The following is a 13,814-nucleotide window of genomic DNA, read 5'->3' on the forward strand; positions in this document are numbered from 1 at the left end:
TACTGAAAGAACTGATATAGATGAATATTGCTCAGATACTGAATGCTCTTGACTGATCAAGCAGTAATTTTTAGTTCTGAGCAGTTGTACACAAAACAGTGATATGTCAGCATTTCTGTTATGCATGGTAGATTAAAACCTGAAGGTTTGAAGAAGGCCCAAATGATAGATATCCAGCATCACACTGAGACTCTAATTGTTTGTGCTCCCATTTTGGTGAAGTTAAACTGGCGACCAAACATCTTTTTTTTTAACTGATCTGTTTATTACTCAGTGAAAGGAATGGTATTGGTTGGCATGTGGTCATCTGATTTAACACCCATACGTAGGTATCTGAATTCCCTGGAACAACTTAGGGTAAAAAATAGTGATTTCTTATGCTGAGATCCCTGCTGAGCAGACATGGATGGATCCAGTGCTGGTTCTTCCACTTATCACTCTACAGAAGTTAATGTGAGCTGTTCAGCCATTTGGCCAACTGAAAAGTCCCACCAGAAATTCTGAATGCTTTTCCAGTCAAAAAGTGGGAAGTTTGAACATATTGATATGCTATTTCAAGGGCACAAGTGAAATGTGGTTTCTACTAGGAACAGCAAGAAGAAAAGATCTAAAGTAGTACATAAAGAGAAGAGTCATGGGTGGTATGAGAAGAAGGGAAAGAATATAAAATAGGAAAGATATTCTCTATAGTATATCATTATGTAAACCAAAAGCAGAACCTTTACTTTAAAGGCTTACATTTGACTTAAACATGTTTCTTGACATACCATTTATAAAAGGCCCTATTCTGATCTCAGTCCAGTGTAAAAAGGAACAGCTCCACTGAACACATTGAAAGCTCATTGAATTTATGTGAGGGAAAACTTCTGTGAAATAAGAAGCAGGGTCATACGTATAAATGTATCTAAACCTTCTTATAGCTCTCCAGATGAAGTTCTAGAGTTGTATATCTGCAAAAAAGAAAAATGAAAATAGTTTATTGAAGACATTTCTCAGCTTCTTGAGTATTTCTAAATAAACTTAGATTATATTTGTAAGACATGCCGAATGCACTCTATCTTTACTTTGCCGTCCAGCTCTATGTTTTCATGTGAAACAAATGGTTTCTGCCATCTCTAAACTGCATTAAAAGCACCCGTTGTCTGACATTTTAAAGATATTAAATTCTTTATGACTGTTTGTCTGAAGTATTCTGTATTCTGCCTATACTCTGAGCTGGCCAGATACAACCCAGAGGAGAAATAATGCACTGAATCATCATAGCCACAAAGATTTATCCAGATTAGTGTTCTTGATCTCTTTTTTAGGACAGTTATAGCTTACAAAAAGTTACTGAGGAGAAAATTGTCTATCTGAATAAATGCATGTGTAGAAATACATTAGGTATTTCTCTTAAAAACTTCATGCTGCATCTGTGTTCTCTACAAGTGGGTATGGCCCTGCTGCCCAGCCATGGTATGTGAAGCAAATAATGGTGCTAACAATTCTCTGGAGAAACAGAAATGGGGATTATCAGTTTAAAAAAATGAAATTCAACTGAAGGAATCAGATCCCAACAGATTTCATTTTCTATCACCTATAGCAAACACATGTTCCATAAAGTGTAAAGTACAGTAAAGCGTAGAAACTATTTTCTCTAAAACTTCCTGGTATTCTGCCTATGCCTATATTCATTGTAATGCCCACCAACTTATTCATCATCTCAGGGCTTTTACTTTTCAACATTGGTGATAAATACAAAATTTTAAAATGAACTTGATTTGGTAATGGTTAATAACACAGTTCCTGCTGAAGTAGTTGTGTTGGTTGCTATGGATCAGAATTTATATATGGTAATAACGGGAGAGAAGATAACATTTGATAATATTTTACTGTAGGGGAAATGTCATCCTTTTTGCTGTTTCAATACCAACTTCATGTAATCATAATTAGCTCTGTTACAAAAAAAAATCAGAAAGTTTTAGGGCTACAGTTTTTGTGTATAATCAGACCCAAGCGCCAGTTTGTGGCCCTACCTATCATGCTGCTTTCTCCTTCCTTCTGTATTAAAATGGAAATTTTTTTAGCTTTTGTAGAAGCTGACACACTTCTTTTCTGGACAACAAGGATGATGTCTCAGGGAGAGCCCTGAAGTTGTCTCTGGGGACATGGATGCCAATTTGCTGCAGGATCTCTCTGCTGTACGACAAGCATTTTACACAAGCCTGTTCCTGGGTCACTGCCTGTGTGAGTTAGATATTGCTTTTCAGTTTAAGGAATGTTCTTCCAGTAAAAGATGTTTGTAAAGGCTAAATGTTAGGGTTCTGTAGTGATCTGATGAATATTTAGTAGGATTTCACTTCTTTTGCCTGTTTCTCACTGTTAAAATCTTGGAAATATGCTTTAGTTTTTTCAGGGGAAAATTAGTACTGGAGGTCTCTGAGTTGTTATGACAGTTATGAAACTTGCTCGCGGTTACCGAAAGTGCCTTATGAGAAACATTTAGCTGAGCTGGGAAACTTCTGAAGTTTGCAAAATTCACTCCCATGTGCAGCAGTTCGGCACTTCTTCAGAGAGCAGGGCTTTGTACAGTAGTGATGCTGAGCATCACCCTCCTACTCCTGCTCGCCTGCAGAGGCTGAGCATGCCACGTTGCTAGTGCCTTCCGCTTTAAGATGTGAAAAGCAATGTCGGCCACCAAGGCAATCTCATTTTATCAATAAAAGCAGGGTGAGAGGCCATGTTAGGACATAACAAACCTGACCTTTCTGTTCACAGGTACCAGGCTGCTCAAGCTAGCCACAGATATTTTAGCTGGTATTTTTGTCTAGGCCAAGCTGTTGTTGAGAAGTAAAGCTTGTTTATGAAACTTCCACTGAAAGCAGGTGTTGCAGACATCCCATTAGTAACCTTTGACTTACCTTCCCCTTTGAAACTTTTCATCCACACCGAGTGACATTTCAAAGCCCCCCTTTTTTTGTGTGTCCCTCCAAGTTTGCATATTGTAAACATTTTTCTTCTCCGCTCTGATGGAAGAGAGCCAAAAATCTGCACAATGGGGGAACTAGATGTTAATGAGCAGAGATTGTGGGAAAATGTGTACCAGGCTGCCCTGCCTGACCTGCATGATAATGCTACATTTAGCACATTCTTTTCCATTAGTGTAGCAGGCCTTGAAATGGTAGCAAACAACATGTATTGTGAAGGTTTGTTTTAAAGAAAGCTGCTTTCCTAGGAGAGTGGAAATAAAAAATTATTTATTGTGTAGAGTTGGCAGACAGACAGCTGGCCCTGGAAATATTTAGGCACTAACAGTGGTGTGAAACTGTATATTCTTCCTCATGATTTTAGTAAAATTGCTCTATGTGAAGGCTTACATTATGTAAAACACATATTACGTATGAGCTTATACTGAATCAAGGAAGTTTTCTACCTGTGGCATTTAGGGACTGATGAAGACAAAAGAGGCTATTGGGCCTGTTAGGACAAAAAATATTCTAGCATTCTGGCATCTTCTAAATACATTTTTTTTTTTGCTCTGGCTGTGTTCACAACTCTTTTTTAATGTGTTTATGTCAGTGAAGTTTTGTTTGCACAAAATGCTCCTGAAAAATTAATTTTAGCTCCTCTGAGCCAAGTTTCATTTAATCATAAGACAAAATTTGTGTCTCAACCATATGAAAATCATTAGGGGCAGAAGGATTCTGAGAACATAAACAATGCCATGTGACTTAGATACCCAATTGCACAGCTTGAACATATCAAGTGGTGAACATATTAAAATGCTAAAGAGAACACTTACAGTCAGCATTTGGTGTGCAATGAGTAGGGAGAAATTTGTTTGCACAAAACTTTTGACTAACAAAGAGGAGTACCGAAGGAATTAATAACAAAGGACTGCAGATAGTTTCTGAGCAGAGAAAGGGATTAAATCTGTTAAAAAAAGCTATTTCTTGCAAACTTTTTACCCAGTTAATTTTTTAATAATAGTTTTATATGTTCAATTTTGCTTTTTCAGTTAAGGAAGAAGTAATTAGTGTAGTAAAAATTTCATACAAATGTGAACTGTTTACAAATAACATTCCAGATCCCTGTCGAGAAATGCTTATTTCTTCACAGTCAAAGATTCCTAAAGAGCTTTCTAAGGGGAAAGAGACTTCCACTCATTGCTTTAAAAACAACACTCTTATCTCTTCTGTGGAGTGTATGTGGGCTCTGAGCCATATTTTGCAAAGGAAAAAGCAAATTCTTTAGCAAAACATCTGCTAGATAAGAGCAGCATTCCTTAGAATAGGTTTTCTGATGAAAGAGATGCCAAAGCCTTGATTCCAAAAGTACTAATATGCTAAAACAACTACTGTCTGTTCTGGTACATGCTTTCAGGAACAATGTCAAACCCTGGGTAACACGAAATATACGGAGTTGGTTAACAAGACGCTTTGGGACTGCTCAAATCATCTTACCTTTTGCATGGTAAAAAAAAAAAAAATGAAGTATCAATCTGATTTTCAGGAATCTTTAAAATGGCAGGAGATGCAAATGTGGACAGCTGATAGGCAGTCTCTGTGGCAGTTATGAAATGGATTTCTTTTCTCTACTGTGTGTCATGAGCAGTCTGTGACTCCAGCAGCAGTGCCCTCAGAATTTCTCAGGGCAGCTAAAGGGCGATGGCTGCTCTGCATGGCCTGAAACCTATGCACTAAGGGAGATGTTTATGTACTCTTGCTCCACCAGGAAGGGATTTGCAGAAACGCACTGTTACTCTATCATGCAGAACCAGAACGCGGCATTGAAAAAGGAAACGGTAAATGGGACTGAATACAAATTTATCATGTGTCCACGAAAGCCCCTTGGTAACACCAAGATAACCTCTGAGCAGAGACCTTCCAGGGCTTGAAGGCTCTGGCTAAGGCCCTGGATTTATTAGAGCACTTGGATAGCCTTGCTGTTTATTCTGGGGAAATGTTCACGATCCAAGTGAGTATCTATTACCAAGCTGGGTGCTTTCAGTTCCCATTTTTCATTCTCTGTCTTCCACGTCTGTTGCTACAGTTCCAGATTTCTAATGTCCCCTACTGCTTGTTGCAGTGACTGCAGAACATCTCTGCATTGTCAAATATTCCTGCATAATGATTTGAACCAAACTTTGGCGCATGTTTATGGAAAGCATCAACTCGGTGACCTTGTCTAGTGAAGCACCGTGATCTTTCCCACTTAAGCTTTGGCTCATCTGAATTTCTCATGGAGCTGTACCTTCATCACATGCTTTCTGTTTGTTTGTCTTCCTCTTCATTGCACTCAAGGGATGCTGTGGTCTGTGTTTGGGGAACTTCCTCAAGTGAAAGAGTCAGGGATTTGCACTGTAGCTGGAAATAGGAAAGGAGGAATGCAGGGTCTGTAGTGAAAGAGTAGGAATTGGGAACCTTCTTATTCTTTTCATCCTTCTTCAGTTCCTGTCAGGTGCTGACTGCATGTGGGTTTGATTTTAGTTTTTCAGATGGAATTCCACAGTTTGTAGACCATCACATCACAGCTTATATATGATTATGCCCCCACAACCAATGACTCCACCCAGCCCACCTCCTTGCTGGTCCTGGATTTATATTCTTGCCATTTTCTCAAGTTTTGCTTTCAAAGCCCTGAAGAACATATTTTTATCTTTGTTTTTTCTTCATAAATTGGTTCCTTAAGCTTCACTGTCTGAAATTCCCATATTCTGTATGTGAATGCCATAAGATATTGCCTCCAGCTTGGCTAACGCATATTAGATTTGGCTTCTTCCAGTAAGTGCTAACTTCTTCTTGAGCAATTACCATCATTCAGACTTAATGTTGTAGGGGATCAGATCAAATTTCAGATCTGGATCATTCCTGGATGGATTTTGTTGTGTAGGAGAAGGTATTCATCTTACCCTGCTTTCCCACAAGCTTTTAAGTGTTCACATTATTGAAACCTGGAAGAGTTATGAAATTTTTCAGCAGCAGTACCCTTGCCCACATCCGTGCTCCTCTAAAAAGGTTAAATGGAGAGTTATGTTATGTTAAATATATATCAAATTGTTCTTGATAAAACTTCCAGGACTCCTTTGGTACATGTGGGCTTATTCGGAAAAGCACAACTATTAAGAAAAGCATTTGAGCACAAGATAAAACATGATTCTGGATAAGAATCAACAAACATATATTCAGATGCTTTTCAGTGTAGGTCTGTACACAGTTGATCTCACATCATCATTTCCTTTCTTATTCTGCTCTAATCTTAAGGACATTTGTGATAGATATTTTTCAAATATTTGTATGATCCCTTCTGATATCTTGACACCTCTAGATTTTTAATAGAGTTCCCCAAATTTCTCTATTAAAAACGGTACCAGTGCTCCCATTTTATGAGTGGTGAGTTACAGAGAATAGCTTTTCCAATCTCACAAAAGAAAAATCAGGCCTATGTAGTCCAGTCATCCCTGCTTTCCTCATCACAGGCTCCTCTTGAAAACAGAGGAGATAATTTCTTTTGAGACAGTGATGTTTCACAGAGAGCAGCTCTGCTCTCATGTTAAGAAATTTAAGCTTTTGAAATCCCACTTGCTGGCAAAAGACTTCTCTTTCAAGACTTTTAACTATGGGTGAGCCTCTGTTTAAAGTCTTGTCCAGCTGTGCTTTATAAATATCTCTTAACTGATAAATGAATTATTTCCTTCAGCTTAGCTCTCTATATTGCTGTGCAGAGTTTGCAAATGCACAGCTTTGCAGTAGGCTTGTTAGTTTTCCAAATTGGTTGTCTTGTGTTTTTAAATTTGGTAGTTATGCACTGTATATTTTTAACTTGGTGGCATAATTTTGACCCAATTTGGTGAAGTGTTGTCAATCATTGTTATAAGATATAGGAAACAATACTGGAAAATCAGGTCTTGCCATTTTTAATCTAACAAAACAGCTCTGTTTCTGATCTTGCTGGCTGTCTAACAGATGGGCTAGTGTCCCATGAGAAGACAGCCACTTCCTTGCATAATAAACAAAGAAGGAGAAGTTGTCTGCAAGCCATTAGTGTATTGTAAAGTTAGATGCGATGTCTTGATATTGTCAGAGTGGGTTTCTCAAGCACATTTCTTTGGCATTCTGTCATAAGTCAGACACAAGACAGCATTAAATCAAAATTAAAACTTTAAAGGCTGCCAGCTGTTTAACTTTTTCCAACAAAAGAATCCCAGTAAAAATATCCTCCATTTCCTAAATACTGATAACCAAGTCATAGACAAGGATGGAGTAGGCCATTTGATGGAAGCAAGATCATTTGGCCCATGTGACACATTACCAGGATGCGTGGAGATTCTCATCTCCTTTTACCATTTTATAAATAAAGATGTTAGTTATAACGCTATGCTTGCTTGAATTACAATTTTTTTATCATATAGTGGAAGCTTATGAAAACTTTGGTGAGTTATTACATTACAATGGGTTTTTTTGATGGGACATCTAAGGAAAATTATAAGACCCACAAAAATCAATGTTTTTTTCTTAAGGGGGTATTTTCCCTTAAATTCAGAAGACAACCCACTGTTTATACATAAAAGTCTATGTCTGGCCACTTTTCATAAGTTCCATTGAAGTAGAAATAAGTAACAAGTGTTATCATTTGCAGAAGAAATAATTTTTGTGGTGAAACGCATTTCCCACCTTTTAAAAAATCATTACACATGGGTGTTCCAATATTGAACTGGAAATTATTCTTTCTTTATGGTTCTGCCAGAAAAAAAAATTGTACAGCTCTCAATTATTTTTTTTTTTAACCAATTACTCATGGCAGTTTTGGCATCCAAAAAAAGAAGGATAATCAAATCCCAGATTTATAATTCTGTTTAAGCCTTTAGGATGTGAAGATGCTGAACAATGTGCTACTTACCTCGTTGCCCTGACAGGTCTTAAGACCTTCCCATTAAAATTCCATATTTAAGTTAGAGGCAGAAATAAATCCAGTGATCTGGGAGAAAACAAAAAAGTACACCTTATCTGAATAGATTGAGGTGATAATCCCTTTTTTATCCATCTTAAAACTAAAAAGGACTTAAAGACAAAAATAAAGCCTTTCCTATGCCCATTGATAAAGTCTCTTAAAGAACTACTGTAAACTGAAAAACTGAAAAAATCCAATGAATTTTACAAGCAACACTGCAAACTGTTTGTTTGACTTTTGTCATAATTTGACAACTTGTATTTCTGTTTCTAGAACACATTATCAGTAGAGAAAATTTAAGAGAAGATACACTAAAGTTAGTGTAAGCCCCATGTCACAGTTTTTAATCTACTCTTCTCAGCTTTAGTGACTGCAATTGGTCCAACTTGTGGAAAAATATGTGGTCCAACTTGCGGAAAATAAAAGAGGGATTTTTCAGAACAGTCAGTCATGGCTGAGTTTTTGGATTGGTAATTGTGTGTATATAGTACTTTTGCCACCTGGCCTCTTTTTTGAAGTTCATGGAAAAAATGTAAAATTTTCTTAACTGGATAAAGGGTAGAAAATTCTACACATTTACTAGAAGCTTTACCTTGACTTGTTCACTGCTTTTAACTCAACTTGGTTTTGTTTTACCCCGTATGCTGTTTTATTTCATTCTGGAGATGTAGGCAGCAAGTTACTAGATCATCATAAGGCAGGTGCAGTGTTTATGATTTTTATATTAACTAGTGAATTAAATGACCCAGATGTCTTTGGGAAACCTATGTTTAACCTGATAATTATCAGAAAGCTAATTTTAAAATATCTTCCAAATAATCTCCCATCTCTGTTGATTGCTTTTTATCTTTACTTGTCGTTCTTAGGAAATTAAATGAAACTTCTCCACAAAGGCTATGTAACCTGTGAAAGTAATAATGCCACACTTATAAATGGCAAGCAATATCATAGGGAACAAGTGTCTTATTTCATTGTTCATTCATTATCATAGAAAATCTAAGTATTCACAAAGGACATTAGGACAATTCTGTGGGATATCAAATGGAGCCAGGGGGCTTGAGGCAGAATTTTGATGCTTTGAAACAGCTTTCCAGTGTATTTGAAATAGTATAAAGAATAGTAACTTTTTCTTAATCCTCTCTTTGAATAAAATAGTGTCATTTCAAAGGCTGAGACAATTTTGAAAACATAACTAAGCTAAACCCCTTTAGCTTTGCATCATGCTAATTCTGTGGGTTCATATGTAATCAATGGCTAAAGAGGATAACTGAATCAAGATTTGTGCCTCTAGTTTGGCAGGACCTCTGGTTCATACTTTGAATCAAGCCAACCCTGAACATTTTTTCCCCCACTGATCCCTGCTAGGAAGTTCTGTAAAAAGCACAGGCAGCACAATGCATCAGGTCCTTTCATCAGGGTTTTTGGGTTCTGGAAAAAGTGAAGAGAAGAAAAATATTCAGGCTCCTCTGTTTGTAATGAAGGTCATGGCACTGCACTTTGTATCTCTTATTTTCCTCAATAAGTTTGTATCCTTGTTAGTGTAGACTGGGAAAAATAGAGCTAGAATTTATAGGTTCGCTCCCTGTAGGCCATGAAACAACAGTTTAGTAAGGTGAATACTTTTAAAATAATATAATTTCAACATTTTTTACATATCAATATGTAGAGTAATTCCTAGTATTCCTTTATTATTCTTAATCTCTTATGTCAGAAGAAAATTATAACTGCCATCATGAAATGGAAAGAAAGAAAAACTGGTGCTACTGATACTGTGATTAAGAGGTGGAATTAAAAGATCTGGCTAAAATGATACAGAAGGAAAGCAAGGAAGAAAAATATATCAAAATCATTGAAGGAAACAGTTTTACATAAGTCTTCACTGCATCCTAAGACCATGACAACTATATGTATTCAATTTATATTAACAAATACAGCTGGTGGCCTGGCATCAGATACTGTGGGCTGATGTGTATTGAGTTACAGCAGAGATCTGCTCCATTCCTGGACTTCTGCAGCATCTGTCCTGGCATGTGGGGTAGCTGCAGTGATGCTCAGTGCCAGAGCTACCAATTGCAGACCACAGCACTGTGTGTGGTTTGAGAATCTGATTATCAGAAAACTCTAACAAAAGTGAGAGTTTGGGCTCACTGACTCAAATCCCTTGCTGTGGTAGACAACCACATCACTGTAATTGTGTTTATAAATCTAATGTCCCTACTAGAAAGCTGTGCCAGAATCACGCTGCTGTGACAGTTGCAAACGTTCTCCTAGTTTTCAATCGCACTGGTGGCTGTGCTGAACTCTTTGCTGCCTATGCTACCTAGCACAGATAAAATAATTCAACATATGCACTCTTGGCCTGCGTTTTATAAAGTTAATAAGCCAAGTTGTCTTAATTTTCTCTCATAAGAGAGGCTACCCATTCCTCTTATCATCTGAATACACCTTCTTTGTATGTTTGCCAGTCCTTTACCTTTCTTGAATGTCAGTGATGAGAATTTATATGCAAGGCCTAAGGTGCATTAGTACTACGACATGGTGCAACAGTTTCAGTAATTCCCTTTTCTACTTTGCCTGAAGCTTTGTGAGGTTGCATTTGCCTTTTTTAAGTGCTGACTCTGATCAAATAAAACACCATGCTCACGTTCCTCCTTTGTTGCATAAATCACAGTCTCCGAGTTTGTAAGGGAAATTCTGTTTTTCTCTTGCTGATATATTGCTATCCATGCAGCTGAATTATGTTAAGATCATTCCTGTGAAAGATACCTGCCTTCCTTAGCATGTGTTGAGCTCCCTAGCTTCATATAATCACCAACTTTGAATTGAGCATTTCTACTGATTGCTTCCAAAATCATTAACGAAAGTATTAAATGCTGCTACTAATATTCAGTATTATTTTTTTGCATTGGAAACATATCCAATAATTTTCTGAAAGCCAGATAATTTCCTTTTTCATACAGTAGTGTGTAGCATACCTTTTGCATACATTTGACACACCTCAGATGTATTTTATTCTGTTTTCCTTTTATCTAGAGTGGTCTTTACTTAAACTTTACTACTTATTCGTAGCTTCTAGTATGTTGTTGAGCCCAGGATGGGACCTGAGATTGCTCAGATCACTCATTTCACACTCTAAAATACAATTCTGTAGTACCAACATAATGGTATGAGTTCAGCATTTTTGTAGGGAGATTTCTTGGTGTTTCTTGACTTGAGTACATTTAACTCCGAGCTTTTCTTTCATTTCTGTACTAGCATTCATATTAATTACCTCTTTTTGTGTGCAAGTGTTCAACATCATTGGAAAATGAGCTGCTCTCAACAGCAATAACAAGATCTTTGTGAGTAATTTCCCAAATATCATAATTAAAATCTATGTTTCATTAGGTTCTCAAGTGTTTTGTTAACTCTTGACAAAGGGGGGATTTTCATAGTCACAGATAGGATTTAGAAATCAAAACTCACCCTTTCACCTTTAGAAAGTCTTCCCACGAAAGTGTATATGATTTCTGAACTATTGTTTCTCAGGAGGTGGAGAGTAACATAAGGAGCAGATACCTCTGACTTTTTTTAATACCTGCCAGCTCTGTAGCACCTCTGGCCTTTTTCTTCAGGGCTTCAGTAATTAGAGCTGTGTGAAGTTTCACACGTAGAATGGAACTGGATGATTCTGGCATCTAATCAGGTCAAAGGCTAAATTCCTCTGGTGTGCAATATGTTACCATAGGCTGAATTATAGCCCTGTAAACTGGAATGGTTAGCTCCTTAACTTCACAGTATTAACTTGTTCATTTATTTATTTATTTATTTGTTTGTTTGTTTGTTTGTTTGTAATAGATAAGGAATCACCATATCACACAATTGTCAATTTTGTATCCCTACTGACATCTTTTGCCCACAATTGAATTGCAGGACATTTTTCCATTCTGTGTTTCAATACCTCTTTGCTTTTCTAGTTGCAGGAAGGTATGTGGATGACACAAAGCATCACACAGCCTTGACCCAACAGGCTGATCCACTGCTGACGTAAAGCACTGTAGCTGCTTAATCAAATTGTGTGCTCTGTGGATCTGGCCCGAAATGTAGCAATCTCACTGCAAGTGGTAACCACTGGTCTAAACTGGAATGTGTAAGCTGGCATGCTTGATTTAAATTCTATAAAGTGGTTACGGCCTTGACATTGCCATGCAAATTACAAGCTCTGATCATGCAAACCAGGGTTTTAGAAGAAGGAACCTTTGAAAATAAGTAAGCATTTGGGTACAAGTTTTAAACAACCTCTGTAGAATTTCACTTTGTGCCAAGTGCCTGAAGAGCTCGACAGCCATTTGTTGCATGCTTTCTAAAGTTGGGCTGCTGATACTATTTTGTTTCTGATGTATTTAAAGTACTGAAACCTTTCCTTAAGATTTACGCGTCCTTCCAAAGGGCACCCAGTGAATAGGCTAAATGCTTGGCATGCTTTCATCCTGGCTGCACAATCTGGCAAAGGCTATGGATAACTGGGTCCACAGTTGGAAAATACAACTCTTCTCCTTTTCTCAGCTGAGAGTCTTAACAGAACTCTTTAGTTTGGCAGTCGATCACTTCTATCAAGATGCAGTTGCCTTTGGCCAAGCCTCTGGGATCTCTGCAAAGCTTTTCTCAGCCACAAATCATTTCTTCATTCAGCATGTCACTTGACATCTTTGGTGTTATAAATTAGTTCAACGGGGTGGACAGCCATTTCACCTCCTCACCAAGGGCTCAGTTCTCATGTTTTCTGAAGTTATTTATTTTTGCTTTAGGGGACAATGCAGTTTTACTCTCCTACTGCGCTATCAAGAGAACAAGTCCCTTTGAGCCAAACACCTGCTTTCCTTTAGAAAGAATGATGGGGAAATGCCTTTTTAAAAGCCTCTATTTATCTACTTTCTTAATTTACAAAAAGTCCCTTATTACTCAGATCCCCAGAGGTTTACTAAAAAAGTATAGCAGACCAAAGTCAAAGAGAAAAGGAAAAATAAAGTACTGCATTTCTCTTGCCGCAACAGGGACAAAACCATGGCAATGTGCCCTCAAGGTTACCAGTCCTTTATTCTCTCATGGAGTCAAAATCCAGAAGCGAGTGGTCTCCACTAAGAAAACAACAGGTCACTTGGGAGGCTTTGTTGGCCAACACCTGCAAGATGGAAGCCATTTGAGACATACCGAATGTTACTTTACCACACAGGCTCCAGTCTCCTCATCCAGACATTTCCCCTCAGGTTGAACATGGAGATGGCTATGCCATTTAGGAAGCGCCGGGATATTCATGGAGGCTTTGGCCTGTCATGATTTCACACTTCTGCCCCACTTTCTCTTCTCTGACAAATCTGGAGAAAGGTGGCTCAAAGTTTTATTCTTATTCTTAGCTAAGAATGTTAAATGCCTAAATCTTATTAAATTCCTAATTCTCATACTATTTTTGGGAATCACATCCTCAATTCTTCTTTCTCCACAGGTTTTAAGATGGCAATTAGCAGACATAACATGACTGTGCTGCATAGTGTTGCCACAGTTTCTGGGTATGTCACATACCTTCTGTCCATCCAACATGAGTGGTGTCTTGTAGTGCCACAGGGAAGAGCTGGAGTCCTTACACAGTGCCAGAAATTTTAAGTAGCAGCTCATGTTCTGTGGACTACCAGGTAAAGAGCACAAACACTGTAAGTATACATGCAACACCCTTGACTACAATTAATTTATTGTGACCTCAATTACTCTTTCATTGTAACAGTGCCTGAAGAGTTCAGTCACAGACTGCAGCTGCATTGTACTGCCCACACAGAGGAAAAAGTATGTCTTGCTACCAAATGGTTTATAGCCTTGGGTCATCTTGCTTCTAGTTTATTATTTTGATCAAA

The 13,814-nt window shown here is 37.7% G+C and overlaps 1 long non-coding RNA gene across 2 annotated transcripts in view; it reads right to left on the reverse strand.

The window, feature by feature from the left end:
* Positions 1-13,814, reverse strand: part of LOC135411129 (uncharacterized) — a 27,056-nt gene continuing 13,242 nt past the window's right edge. Inside the window, exons 2-4 of one of the 2 annotated variants that reach the window (XR_010428996.1) lie at positions 13,489-13,591; positions 7,879-7,956; positions 1-950 (exon numbers count right to left, since the gene is read on the reverse strand). This is a non-coding gene — a long non-coding RNA (uncharacterized LOC135411129). Of the gene's footprint in view, positions 951-5,159; positions 5,346-7,878; positions 7,957-13,488; positions 13,592-13,814 lie in introns of those variants that run through there. The other variant, XR_010428997.1, reaches the window with a different exon arrangement.

Source organism: Pseudopipra pipra, chromosome 3 (assembly GCF_036250125.1).
Source record: "Pseudopipra pipra isolate bDixPip1 chromosome 3, bDixPip1.hap1, whole genome shotgun sequence".
In the NCBI taxonomy this organism is placed as follows: Eukaryota; Metazoa; Chordata; class Aves; order Passeriformes; family Pipridae; genus Pseudopipra; species Pseudopipra pipra.